General features: G+C 37.5%; 1 pseudogene; it reads right to left on the minus strand.

The window, feature by feature from the left end:
- Nucleotides 1–3,202: 3,202 nt before the first annotated feature.
- Nucleotides 3,203–5,413, minus strand: LOC131046663 (probable disease resistance protein At4g33300; annotated as a pseudogene).
- Between the last annotated feature and the right edge of the window lie 12,439 nt (nucleotides 5,414–17,852).

Genomic DNA, 17,852 nt, shown 5'->3' on the forward strand with positions numbered 1-17,852 from the left:
TCCTTCTAAACCGATTCTTTGATCAAGACTCTTCTCACCATGAGATTCTCTCCATCCTCAAAATCTAAACTCACTTCTAATGCCTTCATATTTGTTGCATCTTCTTGAATATAAAAAACTCTCCTCTCACCTCCTTGGGATGAAGAAGACTTCTCAGGACATCTATAGGCCGGGAGTCCAAGTTGATGGCAATTGTAGCACTTCATTATGGCAAAATAGGACCCTCTTCCTGATCCACTAGACCTTCATCTACTAGAGTTTCTAGATCCCCTTTCTCTATAGCTACTCTTGCTATTGGAATCCACACTCTGCTCTACCAGCTTATATACCTGTTGGGATCTTTGCTCTACACTTTTTCCACCATAGCTACCTCTATGACCTATTCCATCTCTTCCCCTACCTCTAACTCTGTTGCTTTGCAATTTTTTCTTTTTACTCTTATATTCCACCTTGAGTGCCAATTGATAGCACTTATGAACAGTAGTTGGACACAACAAACTCAACTCTTCTTGTATATTCCATCTTAAGCAATTCAAGTACCTGGCTACCTTAATTCTTTCATCTTCCACCACCTTAGATCTTAGACACAAGTTCTGAAATTCCTCAGTGTATTTGCTCCAATCTAGTTCTCTTTGTCTCAAGTTTTGTCTCCTCTGGTGTAATTCAATTGCATAGTCTTCAGGGATATATGCTTCTTTCACCTTGGCTAGCATTCCTTTCCAAGTGGCTATTGGGTTCTTACCCTCCTTTTGTCTCTCCTCTTGGATGAACTTCCACCAAGTCAAGGTTGCTCCTCTCAATCTATATTTGGCTACCTTCACCTTTTGTGCTTCACTAATCCCATCACATTCAAAGTGATTCTCCAATCCTTCAATCCTTTCCATGACTACTTCTGGTTTCATTTTTCCACAAAAAAGTGGCATTCCTTCTAGGGACTTCCCTCCTAAGGCTTTGATGGCTCTAAGGAAAGGTTCTTCAAGTAGTATAAGATTCGGTTCAAGTGTGCCATCCTCTTCTACTACTTCTTTACCCTTCCCTTCTTTGATTTTAATTGTCACCTTCTCAGTCTTGTCTTCAACTATGTCTAGTTTTCTCTCCAACTGTTGTAGTCTTACCCGGAGGAGTCTATTCTTTTCCTCTTGATCTTCTACCTTCTTGGCTAACTCTGCATTAGTCACCATCCTGAGGCTATTTTTGCCTACTGACTCAGTCTCTAACATGAACTGGCTTCTTCCCAAATCTTAGCTTGCTTTGATACCACTTTGATGGGGAGAGGTTCTCACAAGAGAGTTACACCTTATCAACATGCATGTAAAGATTTTTTAGTGGGCTTCCAACACTCTTCACTTGTCCTTCTAACAATTCAAGCAATCAAACTCCCTTGGAGTGCTCCCTATCAAGTTGTTTTCAACAATTACTCTCAAGCATGACTAGGATTCACTAGAGTAAATCCAACCATTAGATCATCCAACCTCCAACATATACTTGCAGGAGTCCTAGGGGTTGTCTTATAGGTGTTTCAACTCCAATCAAATGGTTATTCAATTGGCTTTTCACCATTTTCCCATCACTCCCTCTTCTTCCTATTTTCTAGGCCTAGTAACCCTAGAGCCCCAATTAGCCCTACCTTGCCGGTTTTTGGGCAAATGCACAGAAAAATTTCAAAGAACCTACCAATACCTTTGTTTATCTAAATACCCTTTTGGAAAAACTTTTGGATCCACTAGGGTAGGCTGTCTGGTCTATCCGTACTGGTATGGATCCCAAAAATGGCACTTTTGAGGGTTTAGGGGTTAATAGTCTTCTTCAATGGGGTTTGTTTCTCTCTCCACCCTATCACACCTCCACCTCTTAACCGAGACTCTGTCATACATCACTTTTTCATTCCAAACACTTGGAACATTCACAACTACTCATCCCTGCAAGTAAAGACAAAATTAACAATCATTTTCCTAGTCAGGCTATGACAGAGCTTGCTTAGGAAATGATAGCAAGTTGCTCTCCAACAACTTCCAGGCCATTAAAAAACATATATACACTATACAAGGGTTCCACAAGTTGAATCCCAAGGGTCATTAGGCAAAAATCAAGGGATTTCAAGTTGGAACCATGACTGGGCTCTTAAACCCTTGCTCAGATCAAGAGCAATACAATAAGAGACAATTTATAAACACACCTCAAACCTGCACAAAGAGAAGATATAAAATCTTCTAGAGCACAAACCTATCCCTCTATCTCTATCTCCCTCTACCACTATATCTCTCCCTCTATCTATATATCACTTCCTATCTCTATCTTTATCTTTCTATGTCTTCATCTCTCTCCAACTATTTATATTTCTCCTCCATATCTATATATTCCTCTCCCCTCTCTATCTGTCGATTTCATATCTCTGTCCTTCTCTCCATTTTCCTCTCCCCAATCTCCATCTTGATCTTCGACTCCATCTATATCTCCATCTTCTTCTCTATCTATATATCTATCTCTTTACCCATCTCTCTCACACTCTTACCCTTCTATATATACCTCTTTCTAGCCCCATCTCAAGCTCTCTTGCATGCTTACCCTATTGCAAACATAAGATGAGCTTGTTTCTAATAAAAATTGATTATCTTCTCAATTCAAAGGTTTCATTTGAGTTATGATTGAGTCCTTGTAAGTGGATGCATAGTTTGTTTTAAGCTATCACCTCTCAATTAAGTCCTTTGTCGCACAAACAACATCATGACCACAAATTGACCTCATGAACTACACAAATATATCCAAAAAATAGACCAAATTTTCCCCAATTAACCTTCCACACCTCTTCAGCATACCCATTGCACACCAAAGTGCAATTGGTAGTTTATATTATTTTATTAAAATAAGAGTTGTAGTCAAATTACATAAATATAATTGTTATTTTTTATCTTAAAAATATATATATTTTTTAATTATATTTTATTATGTTCTTTATTATTTAATTGTTTTAATATTTGGTAGGGACTACGACTACAGTACAAACCTTGTTTTTATTAGACGTCATTTTCGTTGTCCAATCAGTCTAGGGTAATTGCATTTGAAGTTAAATCCAAGTGACTTTGTTTAATCTCAATTAGTTATATATAATAAGAAAAATGACATATTTTTATCAATTAAAATATAACTTTTCGAGTGAATGTCAATATTTAATAGAAAAATTTGCAACGGCATGGAATTTAAGCTACAGAAGATTGCCTTCTGGATTGCAAAAAGTTTCACCTAAACTTGCTTTATCTAGAAATTCCAGCTGCTCAAGTTTTCCAATTGATACCAGAAGCTCTTTCAGGCCTGGTAATGCTAATAATCTAAACATCCTTAGAAAACTCATATTTCCGATATTATATGGCAACTTTTCAACCAGATGGCAGTTGGTTAAAGACCAGCTCTGAGAAGAGGGCATGTGACACATTGCAAGGGGCAATTCCTCCAAGTCGCTGCAGTGGTCCAAGTTAAACTCTTGCAGGTTGGTGTCATTGAATGTGGACATTTTAACAAATCCTTCGCATAAGCTTAGAGAAAGTTTGTCTAAGTTTTGGATAACTTTGCCCTGTTTGGGAATAGTGGGTGCAACCAACCTCTCCAAGAGAACACTTCTGAGTTGAGTGAGTGAAGATAAGGCATCTAGACCTTTTATTGTGGACCTCTCTGAACCCAAATTACATACTATCAAAATTTTGAGTTTTTTCATAGTTTTCAGAAATGGAGGAAGAAAATATTCGCTTGCAGAAAAGTGTAACACTAGAGCCTCTGTTTTCGAAAGATTCATCTCATACCAGTCATTCTCAGCCATAGAACCTGCATAAGGCAAATCACATATGCAATTGAATTAGAACATAAGAAATCTTAATATTTGTTAATAGTTCACATAGCCTGCAAATTTTGTCACTAAATAAGTATTTGGGCGAAATATCCCACCTGTGTGAATAGACACAATTTGAGCATTGACCTGTCTATCTCTAAGCAACTCCCATTCTTCTGATAGGCAATGCTCCTTCCTGGGCATGAGTAACCTCTTTCTGTGGACAATACTGTCCTGGCATCCCAAATACAAGGCTAAGTCTCGCATCACATCATGCTGCGAAAAGGACAGCTCAGGGGCACATCTATACGAGATTGTTGCTTGAGTTCTGATAATTGCAACAACCAAGTCAGTCCAATGTTTGAAAAAATGAGAACATGGAAATTTATATGCAAGGAAAGACATTTACCCTTGATTGTTTGATAGATTCAGAAGATTTCTTCTTGCAAGTCCCAGTAACATAATATAGGCATCCTGCCACTCCATCTTCCGAACATAAACCCAAATGTCTAGCAGTGCATCAGCACAAATTTTCTTTTCCTCTGGAAATAACCCCAAATCTAAGAAACATTACCTCCCAACATCATCCAAGCAATCAATACTGGTTTCCAAGCATCTAAAAACCCCTTCGCTGTGATATGAGGATAGTGATTCTCCCAGGGAAAGTATTTTCTTTGCATTCTCCCAGGCCACATGCGGTTCCCCGTACAAAGAACTTCCTACTACTTTAAGAGCAAGAGGTAAACCCTTGCATTCTTCTTGCACCTGTCAATCACAACAGTGATATTTTTATTAATTATATTATGCAATTTGAATTATAACTTTGTAGATTGAGTACTTTCAACTTCAGAGTACTTTAAGCACCAGAACAATGAGAACACCCAATAATTGCAATATACCAAAGCAAAACCCCAAATGAACTTATCATTTCCTTTCACTTGTGTTCTTCTTATTTGATTTGATAAGAAGCTTTGGGTTTATTCATATTTGGTAAGAAAATACTATACCTCAATGACTAGATTTGCATCTGTCGTACTTGGAATTGATGTCTGTCCAAATGCTGACAAGCAGAAAAGTGATAGAGCATCCTCTTTGTTCAACAATGGCAATTGATATAGCCGAGTATAGGGGTTTCTGGGGATGATAGAACCGTCTCTGGTTGTGACAAGGGTTTTGTACTCGCGAGCCTCAAATAGTAATTTCTCCAAATTAGCTCTGGACCAAACATCATCTAACACCACCAGCGTTGGCTTGGATTGCTTTAAAAGCCGTTGTTGAAGCTGTATATGTGCATCTTCCACATTCTGAAACTCAGGTACATTCCTCCTAAAGATCTTCTCCCATATTGTCTCTAAAATTCCCTTCAGATTTGGGGATTGTGAAACAATGATGAAAACTATATTTCTGAAACAACCTGATGTCCACAAAAACAATTGTGTTATTAGTAAGCTGCAAAAGAACAACAAAATCCTTAAGCTAGGAAAACCATCAAAAAAATGATGGATTAAAAATGTCACCTTTGATATTGGGATCATCACATAAAGTCAATGCCAAACTCGTTTTTCCACCACCACCCATACAATGCACACCAACAATGGAGGCGTCGCTCTGGAACAAAAGCTCCTTCAAATCCCCTATGGACTTCCCCAACCTAACATAAAACATAGATTTCACAGGCAAAGTATTATGAAAAGAATATTGGTATGCCTCTCCCTTTCCAGTTCTAGAGCACACCGCCTTGAAATTGAAGATATCCATTTTCTATTGCTCAAACGAAATTGTTATATAGATTTCACAAACTGTCTGCCTTTAGTGTTTCTACCTTGTATGCCCTAAGTATACCCGATTCTTCTCAAACCAATGCTAAATATGTGGTTTTTACTCTATGTTTTGACTTCTTGACCTTTGCCCAGTCCAAAAGGATTGCACTGGGGCATTAGGCATCATAGTCCAATCCAAATAGGCCCAAATACAAACCCTCTAACCCTTGGAAAATGTTGATGGAGAAACAAAAATTGATGTCGGTCTTTTTTGTAATTTTCAACACATGTTTCATTAAGATAGGTATAAAAACAATCCTTATGCCCTCATTTGAAATAACTCTCAATTACAATTCCTCAAGAATAATTCAATTCCAATCAAGCAAACAATCAAGCATCATTAAGGCAATGAAGGAGAGGTCAAGTATTCAAACTTTTAAGCTTTCAAGACGACATCCATGATCAAATTTATGTGAAGACATGCATGAGCCCTAAACAGCAATATCGACCTTTATATGAATACTTCGAGGAAAAGGAGATCTATAAAGGAAGGTATTATGATTCAAATTGAGCATTTATTTCTAGATCTAACCTTTAACCTGCAAGGGTAAGCCCTCTTTTCTATTTCATTCATCATTATAGAGTTAGTTCCAAATCCAAGGTTTGACCTAGACAAATCCCTATCAACCCAACAACATATTTTCCTCTCTTATGTACATGCAAGTTGCAAGTTCATCAGAGAACAAATACAAATCCAAAAAGTGTAGACTAAGACAAAAAGAACTAGAGTTTGAAGAAGTGAAAAACCCTTGACAATGGCAATCATTCATTGAATAGTGTTAAAAAAAAATTTGAAACTTTAGGAGAATATTAAGAGTAACTTTCTGATCCTAAATCTATTATCAATATCTGCATCTAACACCTATAGTACTAAGTCACCTAGCCCCATAGTTAATTATTGACCATTTTGGGCTCAAATTTAGGCATTGGTTCATCTCTGACTCTTATTTCCAAATCTATAATCAATGTCTACATATTTGATATGTACCTATATCATCTCCTTCCCTTGAGTTGAAATGTATGTACCTATATCATCTCCTTCCTCTAAGCCTTCTTCTCTTTCTCCATCTTCTTTTTCTTCTTCATCCTCTTCTTAATGTTATTTCTCCTCCTCTTCCTTTTCTTCTTTATTTTGTTCTTCCTCTTTTGTCTTATATTGATTTCCATCCTCTTGTTCTTATTCTTCATCTTTAGGATCTCATATAACTAAAAAATCTTGTTCTAGTTTCTCCAGAAAATAAATATATTGTCTAACTTCACCTCTTGCACACAAGTAAAAATATAATTTCCATGCTAGAGATTTACCATGAGCTATTATATATATTTGTACCACCATTGTAATGCATATCAATTTTTGTCAAAATTAGGAACTTCCAATGAAACTAGGGTTTAAGAAAAAATACACTCAATAGATAACCTTTCTATCAAATTCAATTAACCCATCTTTGATATGACCAATACACAATGTGGCTGGCTTCAAATTTTAAAATAAAATTAATAGACCCAAGATGATTTTTGATGAGCTTTTCAAAAATGTATAAAATTATAAAAAAAAATCCTTGATTTATAATCTAGAAGGTAAACTTATGAAAAATCATAAAATTACAATAACTCACAACATATTTATGATAGAGACTAGTTTTTGGACTATAGCTTCCCTATATGATCCCCAAACATCAATGAAAAATTATAATAAATTAAAAGACTAGGTTTCTGTGCACCTTTGCCAAAATCATAGCTCTAATACCACTTGTTATGAACTAACTTGCATAAGAGAATATAATATGAAATATGCTACAAATACTTGATAATAATATGCCACATGGCAGGGGTCTGACAATAGTCTTCAACAAGAATGCAATACTTAGTATAATGATAATAACCAACCTTTTCCTCTTATATATATCATAATTATGTCAATGAAATCACTCTGGTTGACTTAGATATTAGTATATATTCTTTAGGATTACATAAATAATTAAATAAAAATATAATAATGATAATATAACTTAATTAAGAGTTAAGGTAGGCACAAGCTGACTATTGTTAATACAATACACACTATAGGGTTAGGGACATATCAATTTTAGATTAAATCTACAGAAAAAATTATACCCTTATATTATGAATTAGGAACAAATTTTCCTTAATCTAAGCATGGTTTGCAGATTGCATGTTAACTTAAGTAAAAATGATTTATTTTAGTGGCATTAGAACCACGTTATACTGAGCATATTTTAATGTTGTGAGTTGATACCTTTGAATCCACCAAGCTAGGTTGTTTAGCTACTTATAGAGATCCTTGGAATGGAGGATAGACCCCCGGTGTAGTGTAAATACACCAAATCCTCTTCCTAATTGTCAATTGGCAAAATTAACCCTATGAGGTTGAGGATGGACCTCTGATGTAATATGAGATACATCGAATCCCCTTCCCAGTTCCCCATTGGTGTACTATGTAGTGCACTAATATTCCTTTCCTATTTGAGATGCATTGTAGGTGGTTTTTAGTTAGCCCTTGTGTATGAGCTAATCACTATTATACTATTGATGTGTGTATAAGCCACTCACTATGTATTTTTTATGTATGTTGGAGCTAGTCACTATATAATGTGATGTATGTTAGAACTACTCACTGTATATATGTGATGTATGTTAGAGCTAGTCTCCAAGTGTGCATATTTGATGTATTCTCAAGTCAATCATAATGAGAATTTAAAGATTATGAAATGATATGACCTCTATGTATTTATTAAATTTGTACACTACTAATTAATAATGTTTAGTATGGCACCAACACTTGATAAAAAATAATTATCATTATGGTATGATTAGACTAAATTTAATAGCTTATGCTTAATGAATATTCATGGTTTAAAGTGATATTAGAGATCTCATATATAAGAGGAGAGAATGAAGTCTCTTTAATATTAATGTGCAAATTATGAAGCATTTGATTTCTCAAGGAGATATCATGTAGGTAGGATCATCATGAATGAACCCATCAAGGTTTAGGTCTAGGTCTAGTGATGACCCTAATCTTGAGAGTTTGCCACTTCCACGCATAAGCATAAAAATCACGATGTTGAGTTGACAATACCAAGGTGAATGGAAAAGTTATGATGTCAACACTTCTAAGCTAAAGGGAGAAAACTTGGTTGATTGAATTGATAATTGTTGCTAATCGAATTAAGAAATATTATGAGTGAAATAAGAATTTTACATAGAGTCCAAAAGGCTCGAAAACTATGAGAAGAGTATATATTGAATTTGAATAAGCAAGGGGTTTCCTTCCAAATACGTGTCAATTTGCTGCATTCACTATTCATAATATTTAATCACAGTAATAGATTTGGCCGCATTGTTGCTTTGTTGTACAATTTTTTGAATTCACTCATTGCTCAGTCAAGAAAGTCATTTACCTTTTTCAATTTATTACGTGATGGAAAGTATTTATTGTTCATTTTAATAGATGAAACATTGTTTCCACCATGAACGATTGTTTCTAAGGTACCATAATGTTTATGTGTGTTGGGAAAGGATTGATAATTTTTATTCCTTTTTTACATCATTTTCTTTGAACTTGTTTCGTTTTTTCTTACATTTTCGTTAGATTATTTCTTTTTTCCTATGTTTTTTTCTCACATTGTCCTTAAATTATTTCCTTTTCCCTACATTTTCCCTTCTTACGTGACGTTTTTATAATTTTGGTAATTAATTATTTTTTAATATATTTTTTTAACTTAAAAAACTTTAACATATATGTTCTTCAAGGTTGTCTAATACCTTTTTGTTTTATATACAATTATTTTATTAAAAATAAATAAATTTCTATATTCAATTTTTTTAATGTTTAATTTATATTTTTTTTGTATTTGTTAATGTCATTGATATTTTTTTGGGTGTTTTTATTTTATTACTTTTTTCTCCTTGTGTTCCATTTCTTGTTTGAAACTTCGAAAGATATTCTAACTTGAGAACTTTGTGTAAATAGATAGTTTGACATTATTTAAAATCAAATTTCTACCTATAAGTGATGGAAATATTTGTGCAAATTCATTTTTCACCATTAGCAATACTCCAATTTTGCGCGGGCTTGGAATTTTCTTTTGTTAGACATCATTTTAACTGTCTTGTCCAATCAATATAGTGCGGTTGCATTTGAAGTTAAATCCACATGACTTTGTTTAATCGTCAATTAGTTATGCTATATTTTTATCAATTAATATATAGCTTTTCAAATGGCTGTGAATATTTAATACTAAAATTTACAATGGCCATGGAATTAAAGAAGAGGGTTGCCTTCTGGATTGCAAAAAGTTTCACCTAAACTTGCTTTATCATATTTCCCTTGAGAAACTCCTATCCATGACATCCTTGTCATTTTCTTGATCTTATCTTTTTATCATTTGTCAAAAAATTCCATCACCTTTGTCCACTCACAACAAGGTTTAACCACCATCCTACAACTATAAATAAAGTTATCTAAAGTTGTAAGAGATATCTAATGCATATCTTAGATATCAAGAGAACTCTACAAAGTCTTATATCTATATTTGTACTAATAGCAATAAATCTTGTTGGGTTTTGTTGGTAACTAAGGGAAATCGATAGGGGCAGATAAATGCCCTGAAGCTTAGCTCTACTATAGGTAGGGAATCAAGAAGCCCATTGAGTCAATTGTGAGGCCAAATGATGAAATGACGTGACAAGTATTACAAAATCAAATTAATTAGTTTTAAAAATTATAATAAGGAAAGGAATCTATATCATTATATTATATTTTAATTGAATAATCATTTTAAAAATATATGTTAAATTAGAGAGAAAAAAATAAATATATGAAAAAATGAATATAAATGGATTATGGATGAAATTATGAATTGAATTGAAAATATATTCAATTTGAAGGTAAATGTCACCTTTTCAGAGTACTCTCTCTCTCTCTCTCTCTCTCTCTCTCTCTCTCTCTCTCTCTCTCTCTCTCTCTCTCTCTCTCTCTCTCTCTCTCTCTCTCTCTCTCTCTCTCTCTCTCTCTCTCTCTCTGGTGCAGGAGCACCCTTCCAAGCTCTCACTCCTTCTTGTTTTGTTGGTATTATGCTTCTCATGAAGCCATTGTAAATGAAATAATGAGCCAAGTGCTCATAGGTCCTAGTTAGGGTCCTAGTGGAGATCTTAGGGGTCATAAGTCAAGATTGAGATTTTCTTGAAAAGGGAGGGTATGTGTGTCTTTGTGGTGTTTAGGGGTCCTTCATAGCATGGTGGTGTCCTTAGGTTGGCCCATTGTGGGTTTAGGAGTCATGAAAAGCAACATTGGGAAAGTTGCTCAAAAGTTGCAAAAGTTGCATGACAACTTTTAAAAGTTGTCAAGCAACTTTTCCACCAGGAGGCCAAAATCCTTAGTTTGGCATAGACAAACCTAATATGGGCACATAGACCAAGGAAAAGGTGGTATAATTATTTTCAAACCCTAAATGCATGGGTTGGATGTCAGAGATTGTACGGCCCAAGCAAGAAGAGCTTGACTGTGGCTGTTTGTTGGTTACCAGTCAGATTGAATGAAGTTACCGGGCAAGTAAATGGATTTAACTGCATGCAAAACTATGTGAAATGTCTTCTATGGTGTAAATACTTTCATTGTGAGTGATTAGTTTAGGTTTTTGTTTACTGTTTGAGTGTGTTTGTAAATAGTTTGTAATTTGCAGTCTCACTATCCAGTTTTGGACTGGTTGTGCAAATGAAGTCATAACTCCATTCCCCATTGTGGAATCACCATGAAACCATGGGGAATGGAAGTGAAGACCCTGTACTATAGTTCCACGCAAGCAGTTCAATTAAAAATGCAGGAAGGCCAAGCAAAGACCCACTCCTAGGTGAGACTAGACAGTGCCCGGTTAGGAGAGGTCAAATTGCAGAGGTCTTGGAGAGCAAGGTTGTTTAGTGGAGAGTGCATCCTTTGGAGGAAGTGTAGAGGAGTGAGTGAAGAATAATTGGCGTGAAGAATGAGCCTCCACCAATCCAGACAAGGTGGCTAAAATTCAAAACACTCACTGTGACCCAGGCAGACCCTAAAAACCCTCACAAAAACCCTTGAAAACCTTAAAATCCACCTAGGATAGTGTACGGACACTTGGAGGCCTAATTCCTAGAAAATCCTTGAGTCCTTGCTAAATGAATGGTATTCCTTTTTGGTAGATTGGGTTGTTTGTGCATCGTTTGAGAGAGGGAGCTCTAAAAGATCGATTAGGAGGCCTAATTGGTCCTAATCCTTGTAGCCCTATTTGAAGGCAAAAACACAAAATAGTGAAATCGGTAAGGGTTCGAAGGCTTGAAACCTCTTAGGGGCTCATGAATGGGTGAAAATACAATGAAATAGACCTAATAAAACCTTGCTAAGACCTTGGAAGGTGTGGAACAAGTCTAGCCCTTATTAGCCATAGTAAGGGGTTTTGAGTCTCATGAATAGGTGAGACCATAGGAGAAGTATTGCAACTCATTGGTGGGTGGATTGGGCATGGTCAGGGGATTCCTCAAGCAAAGGGAAGTCCTAGAGACCCTAGGGTGTGTAGAGAACACCAGGTGATCCAAGGAAAGGATCCAAGAGCATAGACTAGGCTAGTCTATCCCTAACCCCATCCCATCACTCTCTCTCTCTCCCTTTTCCACCCTCTCTCTCCCTCTCTCTCCCTCTCCACCCTCTCCCTCCATCCCTCTCTCTCTCCCTCTCCCCCTCTCCCTCCTCACTCTTTCCCTCCCCCTACCCCCTTTATCTCCCTTTATATTGTTGTATTGCAATTAGGTCTGTCATGTAGTGGTCACCATTTGGATGAATAGTAGACCTAATAATCCCAAGGTCCACAACTTGAGCAACAAAGGCTATTCTTTCCTTGATATTCTTATCATTTGAATCAGTGTACAAAACCCATTGTGCATCATCCCTCAACCACACTCCTATCGTTGGGCTTTGGGAAATCTTTTGTAATGCACATTTTTTCTTTCTATTTTGTTCCCCTGCAATTCTCAAAATACTAAGAGCCACACGATAGAGTTATTTCCAAGCTGACAATCTAGCTAATAGTCTCAAATAAATATTCTCACATTTTTCAGTCATGTCAAATAAATAAGAGTTATTTAAAATATTTGTGTATAGATATTTTAGTAATGATAATTAAAATTTAATGTCTCTCTCTCCCTCTCTCCCTTTTCCATCCTCTCTTTCACTCTCCCTCTCTCCCTTTTCCATTCTCTCTCTCTCTCTCTCTCTCTCTCTCTCTCTCTCTCTCTCTCTCTCTCTCTCTCTCTCCCTCTTCCATTCTCTCTCTCCCTCCCTCCCTTTTCCACCCTCTCCCTCCCTTTTCCATTCTCTCTCTCCCTACCTCTCCCTCCATCCCTCTCCTTCTCCCATTCTCTATCTCCCTCTCTCCCACTCTCTCTCACTCTCTCTCTCACTCTCTCCCTCTCTCCCTTTCTCGGTCCCTCTCCCTCCATCCCTTTTCCACCCTCTCCCTCTCTCCCTTTTCTATTCTCTCTCTCTCCCTCCCTCTCCCTCCCTCTCCCTCTCTCTCCCTCTCCCTCTCACCCTCCCTCTCTCTCCCTCTCCCCCTCTCCATCCCACTCCCTCCCCCTCTCCCTCTCCCTGCCTCTCTCCCTCTCCCTCCCTCCCTTTTCCTTCACATTTTATTTACTACAAAAAGTGTGTGCGAGGTACTGGGACTATTAGTTCGTTGGTTTGCTAAACATTTTTAAGGCCTGACAGCACATACGGGGTCTTTATATGTTAAAAGCCCATACGAGGTACCAAGAATATTAATGTTAGTCTACAAATATTTTTAGTGGCTAACAGCGTGTACGCGGTACTGGACATTTTTAGAATTTTATTGAGGCTAGACATGGTAAGGGAGAGCACGATGGTGCAGAAGCATGAGTAAAAAGAGTCCTATCTAGAGAATAAATGAAGTATGAAGGTAGTGATGAGTTGATAGATGCAGAAATAATTGTGCGATGGTGTAACTCTATGATGGGTCCAGGTAATCTAGGTACATCAATGGTTCATAGATATTTTTGGTTGATCACTAAATCTAACATTGAAAACTATCTATATTGTTGTACAGTTGCAGGATCGAGTGACATGCACTCATTTGTGAGTTTAAATGCAAGTTCCCTAGTAATTTATATGAGATAGATGGTATGGTTTTTCTCTTCGTACATGTATTTTTGTGGGAATAATTTGAATCAAAAGAGTGGGTTGACAAATGGTCTTGTAGACCATTGGTTCCCATTGATACATATCAGATTCCCAAAGTACTACATTTGAGCCAGATGGAGACATCAATGGATTTTGACCATGTATCCAACCTAGTGGATTCAGGTGATTTTTTGAGTTAATTTTTTTTGCAAGTATTCTTTTTGGTTCATTTTGTTGTACATCACACTTTATTTTTGGTATTAATTATCACTTTATAAAATGCAGGTCATTTGTATTTAGTTGTTGTAGAAGAGAACAATGAAGAAGGAACAGATTAATTTGTGTGTTGCTGTGTTGAGCCTAAAAGAAAATTGACAATCACAATCGTTGATGGAGAGGGTATTGAGTACCCAATAGGGTTTGTTGTTGTGACATGAACATGGCTTAGGAGATACCCTATCAATAATTTTGATGTTTGGTTGTTCGAGGACTTTGAAATACATAGACATATTCTTCATTTCTCTAACCTTGTTGTTGCATCAAATATTCATTTGATGAAGTATCATGGAAGACCTCATAACAAGATTTTATGGAAAGTTCATGAATTTGACCATGAAGCAATACTTGACACAATACGGGTTAGAGCCGATCATGAAGGGTCACTTGATTGATTCTACGGTTCATAGTAGAATGATTTTGAGAATTTTGTATATATCATTGACAAAGTGTTCTATATTCATTTTTTGTATATATAATTGCCCATGAGCTGATTTGTACATGTTTAGGGGCATAATTTTGTATATTTAAATGGACATGAGCTGATTTGTACATATTTAGATGCCAAATTTTGTATATTAAAATGGCGATGAACTGAATCACACATATTTAAATACCAAATTTTATATAAAATCCCATGAGATGATTTGTAACACCTTTTTTGTATATTTAAATAGCCAAGAGTTTATTTGTCCATATTTAGAGGCAAATTTTTGAATAATATGTGACACAGTTTTGTGACATATTTAGAGAGAGAGAGAGAAGGAGGGAAGGGGGGAGAGGGAGAGAGGGAGAGAGAGAGAGAGAGAGAGAGAGAGAGAGAGAGAGAGAGAGAGAGAGAGAGAGAGGGGAAAGGAGGGAGAGTAAGAGAGAAGGAGGGAAGGAGGGAAAGGGAGAGAGAGAGAGAGGGGGGAAGGGAGGGAGAGGTAGAGGGAGGGAGGGAGAGAGGGGAAGGAGGGAGAGGAAGAGATAAAGGAGGGGAGGAGGGAGAGAAAGAGACAGAGAGAGTGAGGGAAGGAGGGATAGGGAGAGAGAAGGAGAGAGAGAGGGGGGAGGGAAGGTAGAGAGAGGGAGAGAGGTAGAGGGAGGGAGAGAGGGAGAGAAGAGGGGGGAGGGAGGGAGAGAAGAAGGGGTATGGAGGAAGGGAGAGGGAGAGTAGAGAGAGAGAGAGAGAGAGAGTGAGTGAGAGAGAGAGAAGAAGGGCTATGGAGGAAGGGAGAGGGAGAAAGAGAGAGGGGGGAGAGATGGAGAGGGAGAGAGAGAGGGGGAGAGTAGGGGGAGTGAGAGAGGAGGGAAGGAGGGAGAGAGAGAGAGAGAGAGAGAGAGAGAGAGAGAGAGAGAGAGAGAGAGAGAGAGAGGAGGGGGGGGGAGGGAGGGAGAGATAGAGGGAGAGGGAGAGGGAGAGAGGGAGAGAAGAAGAAGGGGGGAGGGAGAGGAAGAGAGATCGAATCTAGGGCACAATATGACCCCTAACAACATCTAAGGGATCATAGAGTGTCCTAAGTGGTCATATGACACTATATTATCCCTAAGCACACTATAGAACCTATAATAACACTAAATAGTGTCCTAAGGGGTCATAGAACACCATATGACCTTTTAGAACACCATATGGTGTTGTTATGGGTCATTGGTGTTCTAAGGGCTCATATGGCATCCTATGACCCCTTAGGACACCATATGGTGTTGTTATGGGTCGTATGGTATCTTAAGGGGTCATATGGTGTCCTAAGGGGTCACAAGACACCATATGACCTCTTAGGAAACAATATGACCTCTAATGACACCTAAGGGGTGATATGGTGGGCTAAAAAAATGATATATTAAATTTAAAGTTATGAATAAAACATCATATAATAGAACAATAGTAGTTTAGTTTTGATATAGCTAAGTTAGACCATTGTCAGCATAAGAGAGACTCCAAGTGAACAAAAAATGAGGCTTTGCTAAAAAGCAAGTGTAAGAGCTTGACCTAACCCTAAGAGTACTGCCTAAGTTCTAAAACATATGATGCTATTAAATTTGCAAGGTTATAGGAATGATCTCGATTGTGACTATAGGAATTACAAAAGAAGAGAATGAGGGAGGGAGAGAAGAAGAGAAAGAGGGATGGGGTATGCAGGAAGCAATAAAGGAGAGAGAGAGAGAGAGAGAGAGAGAGAGAGAGAGAGAGAGATGGGTATGGAGGAAGGGAGAAGGGGAGAGAAAGAGAGAGAGAGAGAGAGGGAGAGGGAGAGAGGGAGAGAAGGAGTAGGAAGGGAGAGGAAGAGAGATCGAATCCAAGACATAATATGACCCTTAGAACACAATATGACACCTAACAATATCTAAGGTGTCATAGGGTGTCCTAAGGGGTCATATGACACTATATTATTCCTTAGCACACCATAGGACCTATAACAACACCAAATAGTGTCCTAAGGAGTCATAGAACACCATATGACCATTTAGAACACCATATGGTGTTGTTATGGGTCATTGGTGTCCTGAGGTGTCATATGGCATCCTATGACCCCTTAGGATAACATATGGTGTTGTTATGGGTCGTATGGTGTCTTAAGTGGTCATATGGTGTCCTAAGGGGTCACAGGACACCATATACTCTCTTAGGAAACAATATGACCTCTAATGACACCTAAGGGGTCATATGGTGGGCTAATAAAATGATATATTAAATTTAAAGTTATGAATAGAACATCATACAATAGAACATCAGTAGTTTAGTTTTGATATAGCTAAGTTAGACCATTGTCAGCATAAGAGAGACTCCAAGCGAACAAACAATGAGGCTTCGCTAAAAAGCAAGTGTAAGAGCTTGACCTAACCCTAATACTACTACCTAAGTTCTAAAACATATGATGCTATTAAATTTGTAAGGTTATAGGATTGATCTTGATTATGACTATAGGAATTACACACTTGATTTCTTTCATGGGTATGTACCGTTCCAAGTTGTTTGATAAGTGATGATCATCATATACTACCACTGCCATGCATACAACAAACTTTAATTTCTTTAGGTGACAGGCATTGTGTAACAACATGGGAACTCTTGCATACCCACCACTATCATTCTCCAGGACATCATCTATGCTACTCTCCCTCTTTCTCTTCCTATCGGTTGTTTCCTTCTGAAAAACATATTGCAGGTACTCTAACTCATCATGTTGCTTTGTTGACACTATTTTCCACATCTGCTCAGCTCATTAAAAACACATTTGAGAAGAATATTGCTACAGGTTTCCTTGTTTGTCACGGTAATGCACCTGTGGTTCAATTTCAAACCCTATTCCTCCTATTCAATATACACACACAAATCCATCAGTCAATTTTCTTAGGAGAGCATACATGATAATAATCAAAGAGGAAAGTTGCTGACAAGAAATAAATTCACTTACTTCTATAGAAGTGCAAACACAGTTGCATTGGGTATGGAGGGAGGGAGAGAAAAAGAGAAAGAGGGATGGGTTATGGAGTTATGGAGAAGGGGAGAGAGAGAGAGAGAGAGAGAGAGAGAGAGAGAGAGAGAGAGAGAGAGAGAGAGAGAGAGAGAGAGAGAGAGAGAGAGAGGGATGGGGTATGGAGGAAGGGAGAAGGGGAGAGAGGGAGGGATGGGGTATGGAGGAAGAGAGAAGGGGAGGGAGGAAGGGAGAGAGAGAGGGATGGGGTATGGAGGAAGGGAGAGAGAGAGAGAGAGAGAGAGAGAGAGAGAGAGGGGGGGGGGACCTTATATGCATTTGAGAGGGGGAGA

Source organism: Cryptomeria japonica, unplaced genomic scaffold (genome assembly GCF_030272615.1).
Source record: "Cryptomeria japonica unplaced genomic scaffold, Sugi_1.0 HiC_scaffold_465, whole genome shotgun sequence".
NCBI lineage: Eukaryota > Viridiplantae > Streptophyta > Pinopsida > Cupressales > Cupressaceae > Cryptomeria > Cryptomeria japonica.